Genomic DNA, 21,656 nt, shown 5'->3' on the forward strand with positions numbered 1-21,656 from the left:
TGCCATTCGTAATTCTTCTTTCCTCTTGTATGCCGATGACATCAAGATTTTTAAGGAAATTCATTCAGTTAACGACTGTCGCTTGCTGCAGTCAGACTTGCGCTCTTTTTCCGAATGGTGCGACGGTAATAACCTTTCTCTGAATACCTCGAAGACAAAATTCATGTCTATCACTCGCAAAACATCTAGCGTGTCATTTCAATACTCTGTCAATTCTGTGCCGTTATGCAAGGTTTATGAAATCAGTGATCTTGGTGTTGTTGTTGACAGCGCGTTAAACTTTTCTTCTCACGTTAAGCGTGCTGCTATGCGGGGCCTTCGTTCTCTCGGATGTGTTTGTATAATATCTCGAGAATTCAGGTCTCCCATGGCCCTACACAAATTGTACACGGCAGTATGTCTTCCGCAACTTGAGTATGCGTCCGTGATATGGAATGGCATTGCTCAATCCAGCGGTAACACCATTGAACGAGTCCAGAAAAAATTCCTCAGCATATATAACCATCGCTTTGCTAAAAATGACTCTGGATCTCGTTCAAGTACTGCTGAATTATTATCACTGCCATCACTTCACTGCCGACGAAATCGCTCTGATCTCTTATTTCTTTACAAGCTAGTCCACGGTATCATATCCTGCCCTGTACTTCTCAATTGTGTAAATTTTCGAATTCCGCGTAAGTTAACCAGAGAGAACAGACCATTTCATGTACCCGCCTGCTTCTTCCAACACTCTACCGTTCACAGAATACAAAGTCTCTATAATGTTAATTTTCTTGATCTTGACGTTTTTCATAGCCCACAATCATTGTTTTTATCCGAGCTTTGCACTGTTTTGACCTAGTGTGGCACAATGTACAAAGTCTTCCCTTCTCAGTCTTTCCACATAGTTGTATATATGCAATCTAATATTTTATGCCCCGTCAATATTTCTCGTGTTGTCTTATTTTACTCCTCCCCTTTTGTGTTGATTTCTCTTTGTCTACGTGTTTTTGCTCTTTTTATTTCTGAAAACTGTCTGTATGGTATTGTTTATTTTTATTGTTTTTTTTTTCGCGTGCGCCAGCACAAAGACCTTACGGTTGTTCCTGGGCACGTTAAATAAATCATTGATTGATTGATTGATTGATTGATTGATTGATTGATTGATTGATTGATTGATTGATTGATTGATTGATTGATTGATTGATTGATTGATTGATTGATTTATGTGCCTCACAGGTACCAGAAAGCGTATGGCGTGAGGGGGTAGCGCATATAAAAGCAGTTCTGGAGCAATATATCTTTTACATGGTTGCACAAAACTCCACTGAACGAGAATCAAATAAACGAAGAACGTCAACTAAATAAAACAAAGCAAGGTTAACTAACAGCTGCGGGCTTATTAGCTTAAAATAAATTAACAAACTTAGCACAGATGCTTCATATTCGTCGAGGATATTTGGCTTCTCGCTCAACGAATGTCCCTCATGTCGGTTGAGCCTGGGCCGAAGCGCGGAGCGCTGGCTGTCACAGCTTCGGTCTGGCTGAGGTCTAAATTGCTATCAGCAATGCGGCACGAGCTATGCGAGTGGTACGGCTCGATGGTGACACATGATGATGATGATGATGATGATATTGATGATGATATTGATATTGATCATAATGACGATGATGATGCCTGTCAAATCGACAGCCAGCTTTCTCTACGCTACTGACGTACATTAATGTAATGACGGTCTTCCAAGTTCCTACCCACATACCAGAACACTCATAAGCAGCCTTAACACCATCAGTTATCACCAGAACAGCGGTCTAGGGTGCAAAGCCACTCTCGCTGTGATGGGAGATGTCGGGCGTGTTACCGGTGTCGGCGAATTGTGTATTCAGCCCGTTGTTGTGTTCGACACTGCATGTAATGGTGGTGAACAGTGGTGTTTCGCGCGGGCAGTGGATGAGTCCAGGTTGATCCACGACAAGTGGTCTGAATGGTGCACTTCCTGGATAAGAAGTGCCTCGAGGGCACCGAGGTGTCTTATCCGAGTGGCTTAGCGTGAGTAGTCGTTACTTGCGGACTCTGCTGGTCCAACGCCGCGCGCAGTTATAGCGCCGGCGAACGATCGGCTGTTGAGAAACAGCTGACGTCACTGTGGCGATGGCAGCGCGGCCTCTTACGGGGGTAAAGAGTACGAAAGCGGTATCGTCTGGGGTGCCGTTACTAGTACTGCATGCTGTCGCGGATCGAGGAGCTTGAGAGATGGCCATGCCTGTCTCGCGGCTCTTCGACACGCGGTAGGAGGTGGTCTGTGCGGGAGGGTTTGGACTAAGTGCCGTAACTCGCGGATTGAGGCAAATGAGGTCAGGACTCGAACCTCCGCTGGTACCGGACTGGGGGAGGCTTCACACAATTCTGCTCAAGCAGAAGTTCTTTGTGAATCTACTTTTTATCTACTCGTATGCAGCCAAGCGGTCTATGGCTACGTTCTGACGGATCGCGCCCGCGTACACATCGACGCGCAGGACAATTTTCAGCGCCCCAAAAAGAGGATAACCGTGGTTTGGTCTTCCCTTTTTGTTAGAGAAGTTAGAGTGACGTCACTAGAGCTGGCCATCCAGCATAAACTTCTCGTAGTGGTCGGTGGTTGACGGAGTTGAGGATAGTTGGTGTGACCTGAAGTGTTCGAAAATTACGTAGTCTTACAGTGCCCTTCAAGTTTAAAAGTGAAGCTTACAAATTCTGTCTGATGCTGCCGCAGAATTCTGACATATGTATTACTATTTAGCGATTCGGGACCATCGGAGAATCTACGTGAGGGCCGGTCATGCGTGTTCTTGGTTACGAGCATTATTTTAAAGTGCTGTATTTTTTTTTTTTATTCTTTCCTTCTGCGTACGCCAGTACTAGTGTTGTGGTTATTGACGACTGTCGGATATTGCAGTCAGATATGGCTTCTTTTTCTGAATGGTGCAACGACAATAACCTCTTCTTGCATACTGCTAATACCAAAGTCATGACCTTCACTTACAAAGCTGCAAGCGAATCATTTTCATATTCTGTTAATTATGTATCATTATGTAAGTTATGTGAGATCAGTGCCATGCAACCTTACGCTTACTATGCGGAGCCTTCCCTCCATCGGCTCTCTACGCAGGCTATCGAGAGGATTCGAATCGTAAAGTGATACTCAATTATTTGTCTTCCTCGACATGAATATGGATCCGTGACCGAAAATCTAATAAATCTAAATCTCTAATCCGGTAGTGACCCCACTGAGCGGGTCCAGAAAATTTTTTAAAGGGACACTAAAGGCCAATAACAATTTATGTCAGAGTGAAAGCTCAATGTATGAAAACTTCTAAAACGGCAATATCATCAACAGCAGTGCCCTACTTACCGAGAAATTAAGCTAAATGTATCACATGATGAGCGCCACGAGTGGGACATTTTCGAAGTGATCCCGATGACGTATGAGAGTCTGTCTACAATAAATCACTAGTAATCAAACTAGCAGCAATACAAAAAGAACCTTCCGTGCATCAAGAGACGTAATAAAATGCCGTTTGTTCGTTTCCGTTTGATTCATGGAAAATAGAACCTCTGTGGCGTTACCATGGGGAACGGCGCGCGTGCTTCAAAGGTTCCGTTTTCGCCGAACTGCGCTTCGCCCGGCGCCCTGCTTCGCTCATGCGGTCGCGTCTCAGTGGTAGTTTCGGGATCGCGTACTGCCGCGTGTGTTTTGCGCGCTCGTGAAAGTCGCTCTGACAGAAAGTTCGACAAAGTGCCGCATGCAACGACGCCGGCACTACGAGCCCTCAGCAGCATACCGCGTCCATCGGGGCTCAAGTCGCTGAATTGCAGCCCAGCGTCGCGAGCCAATGTCTTGTTGTCAAGTTCTCCTTCCACATCCATTGCGGCGATTGCGGCAAGCTTCGATGGCTTCGATGGCCATTGTTGCTGCTGTGGGTCCCGCTATTTTCGCTCTGCTGCTACTAGTGTCGGCGGCCGCGCAGTAAAGGCGGGCAACCTTGGGCACGGCAGCAGTGACGTATGAAAGATCTGATTTCAGACGGGTGATTTGAAGTGCGCTAACGCGATGCGGACCACTAAAACGTGATTTTATTTCAAAATAAGCACTTCCTTGGCATAAAAGTAGCACTACGAGGTTTCTGGACCGCTATTTCAACAATCAACGTCGACTTAATATTTGCCTTTATTGTCCCTTTAAATGAGTACTGACACGATTTTGAGATATCACAAAAGGGATACTTCCCGTTTCCTTGATGTGCAGTGTTAACGCTGTCCACACAGCGGAGTCAGACAGCACGTATGAAATATTTTACTTTGATTTTGAGGTTTTCGTCACTTAGAATTTGCAAGCTAGCCCGACTGCAATGGACATTATCCCTGCGAGTCAACGCAGTACCACTGAATTTGCGAACTCTGCGTTCTGCATCGCCGCCTAAATCGCCGAAATCACCGACGGGGTCGCTGGATGACAATTCACTCATCGTTGCTTACGTGCACCACAAGCCGATGACAGATCTGCCGCTAGTACGTCGCGAGTTGCTGGCTCCCCGTTACGTCACAATGCGATGACAGGTCACTGAGAAGCCGCGCCCCTTTGATATCGAAACCGAAAGTATTTTTTTCACGTAGCGGTATTAAAAAATTACACCATCTCCCGCTAAAGGGGATCATGAGGCGATGCAAAGCCGGAGCACTTGCGCGATCGCGTTCCGTTGGCGTTCGTTGGGCATGCTACCGACCTCGCATCGTTATTAATGGTGTTATTAACGTTGTATTAACGGTGTTACAGCAAGCGCTGCGCTCTGCCCGTTTAGAGGAGAGTAGCGCTTGCGCCGCGAGAGCAGAAGCGAGAACGCAGGAGAAGCGCAAGGAGGGGCTGGTAGAGAAGTGGAGAGAGTAACGCGCAGCTGTTGCAGAGAGGGAAGGAGGATAGTTGCGCATGCGTACCGCACACGCACCCGAAAGGCCGCCAGGGCTCTGACCGCCCCGAAGAACGCACCACAGCCAGGGACCCGTATTCTCAAACGATCGCAAAAGGCGATAGTATCGCGTTTGGTGACGTAGAATCTGATGCGTTCAATAACTGAAGAAACACTTGCCTGTGACGTTATTGTTGCACTGGCCGTTGGTGTTACGAATGTCTCACAACACAGGAGTGAGTGTACCGTACGAGCGCAGAGCGATCCGAGTGTGGCGTTTTCGAGCTTCAACGCTTCAAGCTGGCTTCAACGCAGTGGCCAGGCTTGGCTGTGGCTACTTGAAATATAGGACGTGGTGAAAGTGCTTTCAACGTTTTTTTGCGCGATTGTTTAATGCACAGTATAATATTTAAAGAATGCAACTTCGCGTGAAATGTATTTTCGTTGAGAGTTTAACATGGCGTACTCGGAGAGTTCAGCTGTAGTGTGCCGCCGCAGCGATATCGTCTCAACATCTCAGCATGTTGCCGGCTCGCGGTAAGCCACGCGAGCAACGCACGGTTCATGTTCCTGGGACGTTCAAACCGCGAAAAAACAGGCGCTGGCGAAGAACGAGTACTGATAACACCCCAAGGTAATGCTCGCTGAAAGCTTCAGCGCAAGAAGTGCTGCGTACATCCACCGAGGATTGAATACTATAGTCGGGTACAACTTTAGAAAAAAGCGGCATTTGCACCTCAAAGGCGGATGCACACGCGCTTCCACCAATGGGCGCGCGCTCTAGACTGACGTCACGAGCCGGACGGCCGGTGACTCCGCTCAAGGAGAAGAAGCGGGACTATTTCTTTAGAAGCTACCGCCTACGTCACTGAAATGCTAGTCTTCACCGCCAACCGACGGTGATAAGGTGTGTTCGTTTATTCGAGGCATTGCAGGAGCGCCGTAGAGCACCGTTAGCACCGTCACGTCGACGGAAGTACCAGATGGCGCCCTCACTTTTCCTGTTTTGGTCAATAGCCAATCAGCGCGAACCAAAGGCGATACTTTTGCGATTGTCGCTTTTTGAGAATACGGCCCCAGGCAAAGCCAGGAAGGGTCAGGCGAGCGCCATGACAGCACTCGCCACTACCCATCCTTCATCCCTGTCAGGATAAGTCGGCCCAGCAGACAACCGCGGCCATCTCGCCGCCAGCCTCGTCGCAAAGGCACCCAGAGAGCCAGAAACCCTCTCCTCAAAACCCGCTTCTGGAGCCGGCAAGCAGCAGCAACCGGGAGGAATGCTGTACCACGGCTGCTCGATGAAAAACACTGTTTTTCATCGAGCGGCCGTGGCTGTACACAGCAGGACAGAAACCCGTTCGCACCCTCACAGCAGGAGAGTGAGACAAGCAGCCGCGGGTCAACCCCGCCTCAGATGCCCCCCTCCCCCCCTCCCCCCCCCCCCCACTAGAAGAACACCGCGCCGCCCTCCTGCTCCCCCGCCGACTCTCCTGCGGACAGTAGCCCAGAGGGAACCCGCTTGGCAGGTTCGCCTCCTTCCTCCTTTCCCGTGAAGAGAGTAACGCGCAGCTGCATGCCTAGTGTAAGTGCGGACTAGCCCACCGCGAGACCTGCCCCCGTGCAAGATAAAATAAATTCGATGCATTCCCAGGCACCACGATACTCTTTTTAGGATTCTCGACACCAGTGCTTTTATTTAGATCAGTAATTCAGAAACATTTAAAAGTCGAGTCAGTACTCCATTAAGCATACACAATAAAAAGAAATCGAGTCTTTGGGTAGTATTTCTGCGACACACCTATTGGCCTCGAGATCTTGGAGTGGTGCCCTCTCGCATGTGACGTCAGACCGGGGACTCCGCTCTCAACCGCGCTGCAGCAGCTGCTGCTCCTGTATGCGGATCGTCTGCTTCAGGCGGGAACACTGTCGAACAAACAGCCTCGCGACGGTCAACTAACTCCTGCAAGGAATGTTTTCCAGTGTAATCTTGAAATTTCTTAGTTGCGGCCCAATCGACAAGGCCAAGAAATCCCTCGGATGGCCGACGAGTGCGTCGATGCCACCGACCGCATTGCTGGTAAGAAAGTGGAACTATGGGCAGGGTTCTGTTTGGTGTCGCAGAAGTCCGTGGTATGCCCGTGTCACTGAGGCGCTTTGCCTGGCTTCGAGAGACGTTTCAACGCTATAGACATCGATGGTTTTCCGCAAGGTCGTGACTACATTATTTTCCTGTTGCTCAGTGAAGGCCCTCTGCGCTCTTCGGGCGCGGAAAACTATCGTGGCTTCGCCCTCGCTTCGCGAGTGCGGCCATTTCGCTAGCGCTCAATGGCCGGTTGGCAGGGTCTCCGTCACGCGCTACTGGCCGCTGTCGCGGCCACGCGCTGTTTAGTCCGCGCGCCTGCCCCTTCGGGGCAGGCGTGCGTCCGTGCCAGCGTCCGCGGTGTGCCCGTGTCACTGGGGCGCACGTAACCCACGAGCCGCTTCGCGCTTCTCAGTCTGGCAACAGACTTCTGCGACACCAAACAGAACCCTGCCGAACTATGTGTGAGCGTTCTCGCTCGTTATCTTGTTTCCGCCGTACGATACTAATTAGTTCGGGTGTTTCTTTCGACATTTCAGTAAGCGTGCCGTTCCCCAGCATCTACAAGTATGTAGATAAAGCTTGTGAAAGGTCGCGTTGCCTCATCGAGGGCGAAGCGGTGCACGACGCAGGCCACGTTGTTGAATGCGCGGTCGAGGCCGTCAACGGAGATCGCATGACCGTCGCAGCTCTCGTCCTGCAAACAAGTGCGCAAGTGCCGCCTTGTTGCACCCCCCCCCCCCCCCGCCTGCCGATGCCCATGATCGCAGTTTGTCCCGTAATGTTGGTTCAGTGAGAACGATATTACGTCGTAGTTCATATTAACACCGCACAGGGCCGTCGCATGGGTATTAGAATATAACAAATAGTTAATCGCTGATTATACCACGCACAGGGCCACAGAGATTAACGTGACAAAGGCAAGCTGGGTCGAGTTTCACGCCATGCAGCCTAACGAAAAGGTTAAAGAGCTCCGCTTTTAAAAAAGTGTCTGTACTGCCTCAGGTGAAAACTTTTAGAGAATGTGCACTAAACAGCGGCAACAGGTTTCACTTATGAATTTATGATAAGCAATCCGCTAGGCGCGCGCTTGCCTTCATAAGTAAAATACGTGTGTACACCATCCAAATGCAGCCGTAGTCTTAGATATCCTGCGCCGCTCAGCTGAGCTCACAAGGCGCGCTTTCCCGCGAGGCGATTCGGAGGCCGCGTCGTCGGCTCCTTGTCTAGGGGCCTTCGCGGCAGGTTTTAGGACGGCACCGCACCTGGTGTAGGTCGGCTATGCTTATAGCCTGCGTGCAATAAACGGCTTAAGTATTGGCGAGGCGCTTAAACGCGGTCACAAGCTTACCTAAGAGTGACGCGTACAGTGGGTATCAGAAGTCACTGTCCGCGAAGTGCTTGCTGCACACGGTCGATGAAGGCGTGGGGCGCTTTCCCATTCTGAGCTTGACTATTCACTTCTTCAGCTTCGGGTCCTTAGGATAGTTGTGAAAGCCTTTTTCACGAGCGGACGAAGTACACTGAGGCACAGAACATTACTTCACCATTGCGCAGCACTCGCCGCGGAGACACGCGGCCGCAATTCTAAGAAACAAAGAGCTGTGGTTCTAAATGAGCGTTAAAAGCAGACCCACGGTTGTTCGAACAGCGTCAGTAGCCACCATACGCAATATCACCAGTTGAACTGCTTTTTGTTGAGATTTACCACAGAGGTGGTTTCAACACGGCGCTGGGCCTACGTAGCAGACTAAAGCGCGCGAATCCCCGCTCTGACGTCATACAGGCGCCGTTCGCAGCGCCGCCATCGGTCGCACACCAGGCCAATAATCGTCATGAGCACGTCTGCCATACCAAGTAGCAGCACTCATATGCCGAAAGAGCCCAGTTCACCCGCGAAAGAGCGACGCTAACTGTTATATTCTTTTTTTAATCTCCGTAAGCGAGAATTTGCCACAACCTTATTCAGGCTAACCAATGAGCAGACGTGGCTAGCCACTGTCCTTGCATTTGACAGCAGTTGCCTGGTGTTTTACCGGGCTGCAGTCCACCACTCTTGCTGCCGCGTCGCTGCAAATGTTCGCCGAGAACGTGGACGTCGCATCCAAGCACGTCAAGGGTAAAGCAGCAAGAAAGGAAACAAGGACCAGGAGACAGACATGAAAACAGGACGATCGTTGACGTGAACGCTTGTCCCGTATTCATGTCACTTGAAAGTCGGCGCTTGTCCCACATTCATGTCACTTGAAAGTCAGCACTAGTCCTGCTTTCATGCGTCTCTTCTGGACCTTGTATTGTTTCTTGCTGCAGAATTTCTTTCCTATATGAACCAATTGGCCAATATCGACATTCTTCTTTCCACCTTTCTCTTTCTCTCTCTCCCTGTCTCTCTCAACATTCTTCTACGTCAATGGGGCATTTAATTAACCGTCAGACAGCTTAAATTACCGATGCATCCACCGCAACCGTCGCTTCACCGCATCGCATCAACGACTACTCAGGCGAGACAGGACAATGCAGTACTTTTGCTCCCATGTATGCGGGCCATTGTCTGCGGGTATGCGCCACAGATTATTCTCATTCCATGTCAACCCGGACTGTGGAAATCTTAATCCGACAGCGTGAAGGAGCCCGTGTCACAGAAAAAAAAATCCCGCCATCTACCCGTAAAGGGAACTCTGAGTAGTATGTGAAGCAGCCATGGGTCGACTTAGATTTCTGTAAATGTTTTATTTTCTTCATCACGGTTCATGGTCTTATATTCGAGGTTCCCCTGATGTTGTTACTCGTCATATATGACTTTAAGCTCAGGGGAACGTTTTCCCTTGAGTATAACGGCCTTGTGGTCCGTAAAGTATAAAGATAATGGCTCTTGCCGCAAAGGTTGCAGCTTGAAGTTTGAGAATGCGATGTCAACGCGCCCGCTTCGCTTCGGCTTCGCGAGCCAGCCGCTCCGGATCGGCTGGGGCACTGGCTACGTCGACTCGACGCCGGGGAGACAGACCTCGTTCATAAGCTGCTTTCGCATCTAAGGGTACCTTGCATGATTTATGGCGTAGTGGGTACTTTGCATGAATGACGATGATTTATGGCGAAGTGGGTATTTTGCATGATTTATACTCGAGCGCGCGCCGCAGTGGAGCGAGCGCTCTATCGCACGTCCATATGCCAGACAAACATTCCTTTCTTCACACCATGCGCGAGCTCTTCTCTCGTGCCAGCACTTCGTTCTCTTCTTTCTTTCATACATCTAGTGGCACGCGGGGCACTGGTCAGGCCGGGGGGGACAGGCCTCGTTCATAAGCTGCTTCGCATCTAAAATGCGAAACAGGGATCGCCGGTGTTCTGGATGGGTTCAATATCCCGATGGAAGCAAAGAATAAAAATCACGGCTCCAGCCGGAATCGAACTCAGGCTTTTGCATGGCAATCAAGTGCACTTTACCGCAGAGCCACGCCGGTGCTTCAAACTATTTCGGGAAAATACCACAACCTGCCATTTCAGGACAACTGGGGTGGCAGTGTCGACTATCCTATTTTATATCATCAGTATCTCGACGGTATCAAGATCGATGGCTCCTTCAGCTATAGATTGTTTGCACGTGACACCATGGACGCAGCTTCTTCTGAACGCACCTGCTTCAAAGTGGTAACGACGTGGAAGGAATGTCATTGTACCCGAATAACAAAAGAACTTGCACGTGATGTTTTGATAACATTACTGTGACATCGCAAACGTCGCGTCCCCCCACGCTGCTGCTCCAACCCGGTGGTTTCAGTGACGTCAGTGCAAGTCATCTATACTCAAGCGTAGCTCGAATACGCTTACGACCGCTACGTATGACGTGCACAGCATCGCACCACATATAGACCAGGATTTTCATCGTTTGCTGGGGGGCTGCTGATTACGTGGAACGGTCGACGACGCCAGCATCTAGCCTGTTCTTATCCCATGATGGCCGCCAGCGGTCGCTCGCCATCAGCTGAGACGTAACCGTTCCGCAGCCCGCACGCTGGCCTCGCCGACAGATGACAACTGGGGTCAAGATTATGTATGCTTGCTCTAAACGTGGGTGCGAGAGTGAGTGAGTGAAACAACTTTATTCGGTCCACCATAGACGCGAGTAAACTCAACGTCACCTGGCTAAACATAATCTGGTGTAAAGCGTGCACTTCGTGGCGATGAAACTGACGTCTCTGCTCATGCGTGAGTACCCACATTACGTCGGGCAGTGAGCCACCCTTTACACGTCGGTGTACTCGGCCTATTTGGAAAGTACACGATATACGCACAACTAATCAATTTACACGAAGACGTCGAACAACCTTGGTTCAAAGCGAAAACTCCAGCATAGGCTGCTACTCGCTGCCTGCTTCGCATGAAATTGATACCTCGAATATGTGGGATCTGTCGAATTTTTACTTTTCTAAATCAATAATTGACATTTTATGTTTTCTTTGTGTTCGTAGCATTAGGGAAACTTGAAATGTGGAGTTGACATCGCATTTATGTAGAGGATCGCAGCCTTTTTTCCAAGAAAGGAGGCCGACGACTCCCCATAACACACGTTTTTCAAAGAAAGCAGACAAACAAGAAGCACACATGCGCAGAAAAATCAAACACTTGAAAAACGAGACACGTGATTAAAGCAACAGGGCCAAGTGCTTTATGCATGGTTCTCGTTTTTGTACACGTATTCACTCTTATAAAGATAGACATTTTACGCACCTTCAGTAGCTGTGTCCTTGTGTTTCAAGTCAATGCGACGGTTAACCGAGCGTGAAGAACGATATCAAAAGTTTAAAAAGTACAAAAAAAAGTATCAAGACAGAACTTGCGCAGCATCGTAAGTCAATGCAATGAAAACAATAAGCGCACTAATAAACGATAAGGAATCCCGGAATGCGCTCGTGTGTACTACTAGACACTATTGTTCTGTCAAAGGTAAACCTGTTTCTATGTTATGCGCGCAAGAGAGAGCGATGCGAAGGATGATCTGAGAATTAAAAATGCGATTGCGGCTCTCGTCGCCGTCGACAGCTCATTTGGTAGAGTGGTGGACTGTAGAGGTGTTGTGCTACGGACATCCATAGGTAGCTGGTTCGTATTCGGCTCGACGGAGTAGCTTTTTTATTTTGTTCTCAAATGTTGATGCGAACTTGCTATTTATTCACGTGGGGTAATCCGTGCGATACGAGAATGAAAAAAAATTGCACGTGGCTTAGCTCAGCTGTGCCAGGATATACGTACCGTTAGCAAAAGTTCAGCTGATTATTCTTAGCTTTCCAGATTGTCTAGGATTATTAGCCTTCTTCTGTTCATTCTTCGTACGCTGAACCGCTAATTGCCAGGCAGCTACTTCGGGATCCGTTGAGATAAGCTTCTCGCCTGTTCTGCGCCGTTGAGCAGCATTTGCGCTCTCCTTCTCCATGGCGTTACCCACCTGCAAACGCCAGTCAGAGGCGCTATCACGCGGCTCCAGCGCTGTGTCATACGGCGACTGCACAGCGAAGGCGAATAGCTGCGCGCGCGCTGGCGCCAGTGTGTCTACCATGGCTACGACGTCACTCCTCTCGAATGCGCAGACCAGCAGCGGCGAGTCGCGCGCGGCTGTGGCGGAGAGCGCGTGAGATCGCGGTGGCGGAGAGAGCGCGGTGGCAGAGAGCGCGGAGTGCGGTGAGCCAGCTGTGTGACATCACTGAACCTTGCGCATGCGCAGCATGGCTCATGAGGAACTACGCGAAATCGGCTCCGGCTAGAGTCACTCTACGACTCTACTTCGGCTAGGCAAGTGCAGCTAACACTACAAAATGTGGCTGCGGTTCTCGTCGCCGTCGATGGCTCAGTTGGTAGAGCGGTGGACTGTAGAGGTGGATGGTCTTATACTTTGCGGTGATTTGCGGAACGTAGCGACGTTTATGCCAGGAGCACACATACAGTCGGGTGTCTTGCTGATGAAAGCTTGCAAATGCCGTGTGTCACCTATATCTCACATCACTCGCGCTTTTTCGCCTCACGCTCGTCAAGCGCCCCCTACTAACTCCGGATATATGCGCTCCTTGGCGGTGCAGCGCGAAGCTTTTCGCTGAGGATGCAAATCGGAGCATGCAGAACACACGCGATTGAAACTATAGCGCAACAAAATTAGGAAAAGAAGAACGAACGAACGGAGCCCTACAAGTAATGCAAGGGAGAGACTCTCCCGTAACTCGGGTCTTAACCGTTCCTCAATCTCTTCCCGCGACGTGATTCGGGAACTTCTGGAACGATACCAGTCTTTGACGACTCCAACCAATCGAAATTTTGCGGGCTTCCAGCATGTATGCAATGGGCCACTCGTGAAGTGTCCATGTTCGGCGTATTTTCAACCTATATCCGCGCCGAAGCAGCATCATTCGCGTGCCGAAGGTACAAGGAATAGTAGCGGAATAACCACGAAGATGTGAAGTGACCACATGTCCACTGCCGAGAACATCGTTAGGAAGGAAGCACTCTGTCGCACTTCATTCTACCTGATAATGACGCTGGTGTTGCAACCAATATTCCCGCTCAGGAGCATTCACCGAGATGCGGGCGGATGAAATATTAACCTGTTTCAATTAAAGACTTTTCATTTTCTATTTGCATTCTTCCTAGCGCGTCGCACGTAGTTGCGGATGAGAATAAAATGACTCTTGCAAGCACGGTGACAATGACCACACCATTTCCGACCGACTCTGGCCGATGTGCCTGAGTGGGTAGGTGCCAATCATCCCAGGAGCATCATCATCATCATCGTTTCCGACGGGGCGCTATTAGTTCCGTCGAAATAAATGGAGATCAGAAATAAGAAAATAATGTAAAATGCACAATATAAGATAATACAGAACTAGTACCCAAGTTTTCAAAGAAGCTGTCGTAAATCTGGTTATTAAACGCTGTAAAACAATGGGCCTCATTCATCAATTCATTCATTCATTGTCCTATATTCCTAACATGAAATTCGCCATTTTTTGGAATGGTCTCATGCGCCTGCCCGCGATAAGATGCTTAAACAGACAATTACTGAGAGAACGTCCGTGAAAATTCATCCATCAACCATAACCTGAAAAGATTCCGTTGAAGCCTAGGCCATGTACTTGTAATCAACGCAATGTTACCAAGGCGCTCATCAAATTTTTCTTCATAAAAAGTTTATTTGAATGATAAATTTATTTTAGCGGTCTTTGGCTATTTAGCACCATCTTCATCCTCCTAATTAACAAGCCTTTAGCTCTCTTTTTGTCTCTTTGCGCCCATTCTCCTTCCAAATGATAGGTAGCCGGTCAGAACTTCAAGCCATCCTTTCAAATTTTCTACAAATCTATCTATCTATCTATCTATCTATCTATCTATCTATCTATCTATCTATCTATCTATCTATCTATCTATCTATCTATCTATCTATCTATCTATCTATCTATCTATCTATCTATCTATCTATCTATCTATCTATCTATCTATCTATCTATCTATCATTCAGAACTTTCATTTAAAACAGAGGTGTCTAGACAACACTGTTCGAAAGCTATGCCAATACGCCATCAGTGATTAACGTGAATGCGAGCTGTGAGACGTCCACGCAGCTGGGTCTGAGGATGGAAGTGACGTTCAATATGCATTATCGTTATTTATTGATATTATTATTATTATTATTATTATTATTATTATTATTATTATTATTATTATTATTATTATTATTATTATTATTATTATTATTATTATTATTATTATTATTATTATTTATGGACCTCACACGTTCTAGAAAGAGTATGGCGGGAGGATGCAGTGCGCAAAAGCAATTGTGGAGCAATAGATTCTTTACATGGTTACAAAAACTCAACTGAACGAGAATAAAATAAACAAAGAACGTCAAATGAATAAAACAAAGGAAAGTGAACTAACAGCTGTGTGCTTATTAGCACGAAATAAAGGAACAAACTTAGCAGAATTGCTTCGTATTCGTCGAGGATATTTGTCTTCTCCCTCAACGAATATCCCTCATATCAGTTGAGCTTGGGCCGAAGTGCGGAGCGCTAGCTGCTGCAGCATTCGGTCCGGCTGAGGTCTAGATCACGGTGTTTTCTAGATTGTTATAAGCGCGGCCCGTGTTTCCAGCAATGCGACACGAGCTATGCAAGTGGTACGGCACGGTGGTGACACATGATGATGATGATGATGATGATGATGATGATGATGATGATGATGATGATGATGATGATGATGATGATGATGATATTGGTGACGATGATACTGGTGATGATGCCTGTCAAATCGACAGCCAGCTTTCTCTACGCTACTGATGTACATTAATGTAATGGCGGTCTTCCAAGTTCCTACCCACATACCAGAACACTCATAAGCAGCCTTAACACCATCAGTTATCACCAGAACAGCGGTCTAGGGTGCAAAGCCACTCTCGCTGTGATGGGAGATGTCGGGCGTGTTACCGGTGTCGGCGAATTGTGTATTCAGCCCGTTGTTGTGTTCGACACTGCATGTAATGGTGGTGAACAGTGGTGTTTCGCGCGGGCAGTGGATGAGTCCAGGTTGATCCACGACAAGTGGTCTGAATGGTGCACTTCCTGGATAAGAAGTGCCTCGAGGGCACCGAGGTGTCTTATCCGAGTGGCTTAGCGTGAGTAGTCGTTACTTGCGGACTCTGCTGGTCCAACGCCGCGCGCAGCTATAGCGCCGGCGAACGATCGGCTGTTGAGAAACAGCCGACGTCACTGTGGCGACGGAAGCGCGGCCTCTTACGGGGGTAAAGAGTACGAAAGCGGTATCGCCTGGGGTACCGTCACTAGTACTGCATGCTGTCACGGATGGAGGAGCTTGAGAGATGGCCATGCCTGTCTCGCGGCTCTTCGCTACGCGGTAGGAGGTGGTCTGTGCGGGAGGGTTTGGACTAAGTGCCGTAACTCGCGGATTGAGGCAAATGAGGTCAGGACTCGAACCTCCACTGGTACCGGACTGGGGGAGGCTTCACACAATTCTGCTTAAGTGGAAGTTCACTATGCATCTGCTTTTTCATATACAGCGAAGCGGTTTATGGCTAGGTTCTGACGCACCGCGTCCGCGCACAAATCGACGCGTCGAACACCCTTCGGCGCCCCGAATATAGGAGACCCGAGGTTTGGTCTTCCCTTTTCGTTAGAAAAGTTAGAGTGACGTCACTTGAGCGGCCATCAAGGATAAACTTCTTGTAGTGGTAGCTTAGAAGTGTCTGATGCCGCCGCGGAATTCTCACATCTGTATGACTGTTTAGCGACTCGGAGTCATCGGAGAATCTACGTGAGGGCCACTCATGCGTGTTCTTGGTCACGAGCATTATGTTAAAGTTCTGTTTTTTTTTTATTCTTTCTTTTTGCGTACGCCAGTACTAGTGTTGTGGTTATTGATGATTCATGCTGTTGATGACTATCGCATATTGCAGTCAGATATGGCTTTTTTTTTTCTGAATGGCTGCAACGACAATAACCTCTCCTTGCATACTGCTAATATCAAAGTCATGACCTTCACTTACAAAGCTGCAAACGCATCATTTTCATATTCTGTTAATTATGTATCATTATGTAAGTTATGTGAGATCAGTGCCATGCAACCTTACGCTTTCTATGCGGAGCCTTCCCTCCCTCGGCTCTTACGCAGACTATCGAGAGGATTCAAATCCCCCATAAAGTGATACTCAATTACTTGTCTTCCTCGACAGGTATATGGTTCCGTGACCAAAAATCTAATAAATCTAAATCTCTAATCCGGTAGTGACCCCACTGAGCGGGTACAGAAAAATTTTTAAAGGTACACTAAAGGCCAATAACAATTTATGTCAGAGTGAAAGCTCAATGTATGAAAACTTCTAAAACGGCAATATTATCAACAGCAGTGCCCTACTAACCGAGAAATTAAGCTAAATGTATCACATGATGAGCGCCACGAGTGGGACATTTTCGAAGTGATCCCGATGACGTATGAGAGTCTGTCTACAATAAATCACTAGTAATCAAACTAGCAGCAATAAAACAAGAACCTTCCGTGCATCAAGAGACGTAATAAAATGCCGTTTGTTCGTTTCCGTTTGATTCATGGAAAAAAGAACGTCTGTGGCGTTGCCATGGGGAACGGCGCGCGTGCTTCAAAGGTTCCGTTTTCGCCGAACTGCGCTTCGCCCGGCGCCCTGCTTCGCTCATGTGTTCGCGTCTCAGTGGTAGTTTCGGGATCGCGTACTGCCGCGTGTGTTTTGCGCGCTCGTGAAAGTCGCTCTGACAGAAAGTTCGACAAAATGCCGCATGCAACGACGCCGGCACAACGAGCCCTCAGCAGCATCAGCAGCATCGGGGCTCAAGTCGCTGAATTGCAGCCCAGCGTCGCGAGCCAATGTCTTGTTGTCAAGTTCTCCTTCCACATCCATTGCGGCGATTGCGGCAAGCTTCGATGGCCATTGTTGCTGCTGTGGGTCCCGCTATTTTCGCTCTGCTGCTACTAGTGTCGGCGGCCGCGCAGTAAAGGCGGGCAACCTTGGGCACTGCAGCAGTGACGTATGAAAGTCTGATTTCAGGCGGGTGATTTGAAGTGCGCTAACGCGATGCGGACCACTAAAACGTGATTTTATTTCAAAATAAGCACTTCCTTGGCATAAATCCAATAAATCTAAATCTCTAATCCGGTAGTAGACCGCACTGAGCGGGTCCAGAAAAAATTCTTAAACGAGTACTGACACGATTTTGAGACATCACAAAAGGGATATTTTCCGTTTCCTTGATATGCAGTGTTAACGCTGTCCACACACCGGAGTCAGACAGCACGTATGAAATGTTTTACTTTGATTTTGAAGTTTTCATCACTGAGAACTTGCAAGCCAGCCCGACTGCAACGGACATTATCCCTGCGAGTCAGCGCAGTAACGCAGTACCACTGAGTTTGCGAATACTGCTTTCTGCACCGCAGCCTAAATCGCAGAAATCACTGACGGGGGCACTCGATGACAATTCAGTCATCGTTGTTTACGTGCATCATAAGCAGATGACAGATCTGCCGCTAGTACGTCGCGAGTTGCTTAAATTTCTCCCTTTGACGTCACAATGCGATGACAGGTGACTGAGAAGCTGCGCCCCCTCGATATGCAAACCGAACGTATTTTTTTAACGTAGCGGTATTAAAAATTAATTCCATGCATTCCCAGGCACCACGATACACTTTTTAGGGTTCTGGACACCAGTGTTTTCATTTAGAACAGTAATTCAGAAACATTTAAAATTCGAATCAGTACTCCATTAAGCATACACTATAAAAAGAAATCGAGTATTTGGGGAGTATTTCTGCGACACAGCTATAATCGTCATGAGCTCGTCTGCCATACCAAGTAGCAGTACTCATATGCCGAAAGAGTGTCAGCCCAGTTCACCCGCGAAAGAGCGACGTTAACTGTTATATTCTTTTTTTTAATCTCCGTAAGAAAGAATTTGCCACAACCTTATTCAGGGTAAACAATGAGCAGGCGTGGCTAGCCACTGGCCTTGCATTTGAGAGCAGTTGCCTGGTGTTTTACCGGGCTGCGGTCCACCACTCTTGCTGCTGCGTCGCTGACAATGTTCGCCGAGAACGTGGACGTCGCGTCCAAGCACGTCAATGGTAAAGATATTTTGCAGCAAGAAAGGAAGCATGGACCAGGAGAGCCACCCTTTACACGCCAGTGTACTCGGCGTACCTGGTAAGTACACGATATGCGCACAACTAATCAATTTGCTCGAAGTCGTCGAACAACCTTGTAACGATTGGCTCAAAGCGAAAACTCCAGCATAGGCTGCTACTCGCTGCCTGCTTTGCATGAAATTGATTCCTAGAATATGTAGGATCTGCCGAATTTTTGCTTTTATATATCAATAACTGATATTTTATGTTTTCTTTGTGTTCGTAGCACTAGGGAAACTTGTAATGTCGAGTCGACATCGCATTTACATAGAGGATCGCCGCCTTTTTTCCCGGGAAGGAGGGCGACGACTCCCCATAACACACGTTTTCCAAAGAAAGCAGACAAACAAGAAGGGCATATGCGCAGAAAAATCAAACACTTCAAAAACGACACACGTGAATAAAGCAACAGGGTTAAGTACTTTATGCGTGGTTCTCGTTTTTGTACACGTATTCACTACCCTATAAAAATCGACATTTTATGCACCTTCAGTAGCTGTGTCCTTGTGTTTCAAGTCAATGCGACGGTTAACCGAGCGTGAAGAATGATATCAAAAGTTTAAAAAGTACAAAAAAGTATTAAGACAGAACTTGCGCAGCATCGTAACTCAATGCAATAAAAACAATAAGCGCATAATTAAACGATAAAGAAAGCCGGAATGCGCTCGTATGGACCACTAGACACTATTGTTCTGTCAAAGGCAAACCTGTTTCTATGTTCTACGCGCAGGAGAGAGCGATGCGAAGGATGATCCGAGAATTTAAAATGCGGCTGCGGTTCTCGTCGCCGTCGATAGCTCAGTTGGTAGAGCGGTGGACTGTAGAGGTGTTGTCCTGCGGACATCCATAGGTCGCTGGTTCGAATCCGGCTCGACGGAGTAGTTTTTTTTTGTTCTCAAATGTTGATGCGAACTTGCTATTTTTTCTCGTGGGGTAGTCCGTGCTATACGAGAATGAAAAATGCGGATGGGATTCTCGTCGCCGTCGATAGCCCAGTTGGTAGAGCGGTGGACTGTAGTGGTGTTGTCCTGCGGACATCCATAGGTCGCTGGTTCGAATCCGGCACGACGGAGTAGCTTTTTTTTTTGTTCTCAAATGTTGATGCGAACTTGCTATTTATTCTCGTGGGGTAGTCCGTGCGATACGAGAATGAAAAATAGTTGGTAGAGCGGTGGACTGTAGAGGTGTTGTCCTGCGGACATCCAAAGGTCGCTGGTTCGAAATCCGGCTCGACGGAGTAGCTTTTTTTTTTGTTCTCAAATGTTGATGCGAACTTGCTATTTATTCTCGTGGAGCGAACACTGGGGACCCGCATGCGATAAGGATAAGTTGCGTCTTATCCTGGTCACCCGTTTCACATTACCCGCAGACGCCCAGTATCTGCGTGACGGTCTTCTATGCTCATCGCACAAGTTCTTATGCCACAAGCACAAGAAATTTCGCACTATAAGTAAGATGAGTTCGTTAAGGTACGTCGGAAAGGTCATGCTGCAACCAAATTATTAAATTGCTGCTGACATTATGTGAGCTTACCGAGGTATTCTCACGACAAGAACAATTGTTTTTGCTAACATGTTATGTACACATGTTAGCATCTGAAACCGCGATACCAGAACCCGTCCGTCTGTTTCACTCTCTGTGCGTCATGTCCGTACATGTAGTCGTTGCAACATAGATTACACCAAACCTTTCCAACAATTTGTTATAGTTATGTAATGTACCCTTACAATGAGTATCTCGGCATTCTGTTTATTAGTTGTATGTCACGTGCGCTCTCGCTAGCAATTTATATAACGTTATTTTGTAGACTCTATGTACCATAACATGCATAATCCCTCCTCACACAATACTCCTGCTGGAACCTGTGGAGGCTTAATGAATGAATGAATGAATGAATGAATGAATGAATGAATGAATGTTCTAATTAAAGACACTTACATGTGAACATTTGGCAGAAAAAGATATTTTACCAGTAACAATCTATTTCATCGGCAGTCCTACGCTCTCAGGAGGCGCGGCGGTGCGGTTTTTTCTTAAAGGGCCCCTCACCAGGTTTGACAATTTTGAGCTGACGAGCGCAATCCATGCACTAGGCGTTCACCATTACGTCTGCCAAAATTTGCAACGCTACGCGCCGCGTAAATGGGTCAAATTTCAAGCTGAACGCTGCTTGCCCTTCTTATCGCGTCCACGCGCCCAGAGAATGAGGGGATGACGTGCATGAGAGAATGGCCCTACGTAGATGGTAGTGCTGTGACGTCGCTCCTCTACGTAGACGAGTGTGCTCTGACGTCGCCAACAGTAGCACGTGACACTGCGATAATTATTTGACACGACGCGTAGTTTTTGTAATTTGTTGCTTGAATGGATGAATAAAACTTGAGAGCAATAATAAAACACACAAACGGAATGTGTGCGTTTTCTTTTTTGAATTTTTACTGCTAATCGCAGCGAGATTCGAGACTAATCTACCTCCGTTTCGCACGCGTTCGTGTTCTCGCGCTTTGCGCATCGTGCAGATGCCACCCTTTACAACGAAACTAATTTTCTACTGCGTTCCAGCGCTCATTAGGCTCATTTATCCCATAGAGTTTCCTAAAATGACCTAGAGGGAACTCTGGCGCTGCGATCGTTCAGCCACCATGGGAATGATGGGTAGTACACGGATTTGCCTAGTCTTCGTGCTTGTGGGCTTCGAACGCACTTGTGGCTTTGTTTATTGCTATGTTTTGGTTTTTTTTTGGATAAAAGAATGGATCGTTGTGAACTTCGTGACCAGATTTGAATCGGTGAGCCTAAAGAAGTTAAAGTGGTGAAGTGGAACTGCTGATTTCTGCTGAACTTCGTTTTGCGACAAAGCGGATGCAGGCGACGCGGAGCCAAACGGAGCCGAAAGAACGAAGTTTAGACAAATCCGTGTACTACCCATGATTCCCATGCTGGC

The 21,656-nt window shown here is 47.8% G+C and overlaps 2 non-coding genes across 2 annotated transcripts; both read left to right on the forward strand.

Moving 5' to 3' along the window:
- The first annotated feature begins 19,499 nt into the window (after nt 1-19,499).
- On the forward strand, nt 19,500-19,590 carry Trnay-gua (transfer RNA tyrosine (anticodon GUA)). The gene is given in 2 exon segments: nt 19,500-19,536; nt 19,555-19,590. It is a non-coding gene; the product is annotated as a tRNA-Tyr (tRNA).
- Nucleotides 19,591-19,693: 103 nt separating this feature from the next.
- On the forward strand, nt 19,694-19,784 carry Trnay-gua (transfer RNA tyrosine (anticodon GUA)). The gene is given in 2 exon segments: nt 19,694-19,730; nt 19,749-19,784. It is a non-coding gene; the product is annotated as a tRNA-Tyr (tRNA).
- Nucleotides 19,785-21,656: the final 1,872 nt, after the last annotated feature.

The sequence above is a fragment of the Rhipicephalus sanguineus genome, chromosome 4 (assembly GCF_013339695.2).
Source record: "Rhipicephalus sanguineus isolate Rsan-2018 chromosome 4, BIME_Rsan_1.4, whole genome shotgun sequence".
Taxonomy (NCBI): domain Eukaryota; kingdom Metazoa; phylum Arthropoda; class Arachnida; order Ixodida; family Ixodidae; genus Rhipicephalus; species Rhipicephalus sanguineus.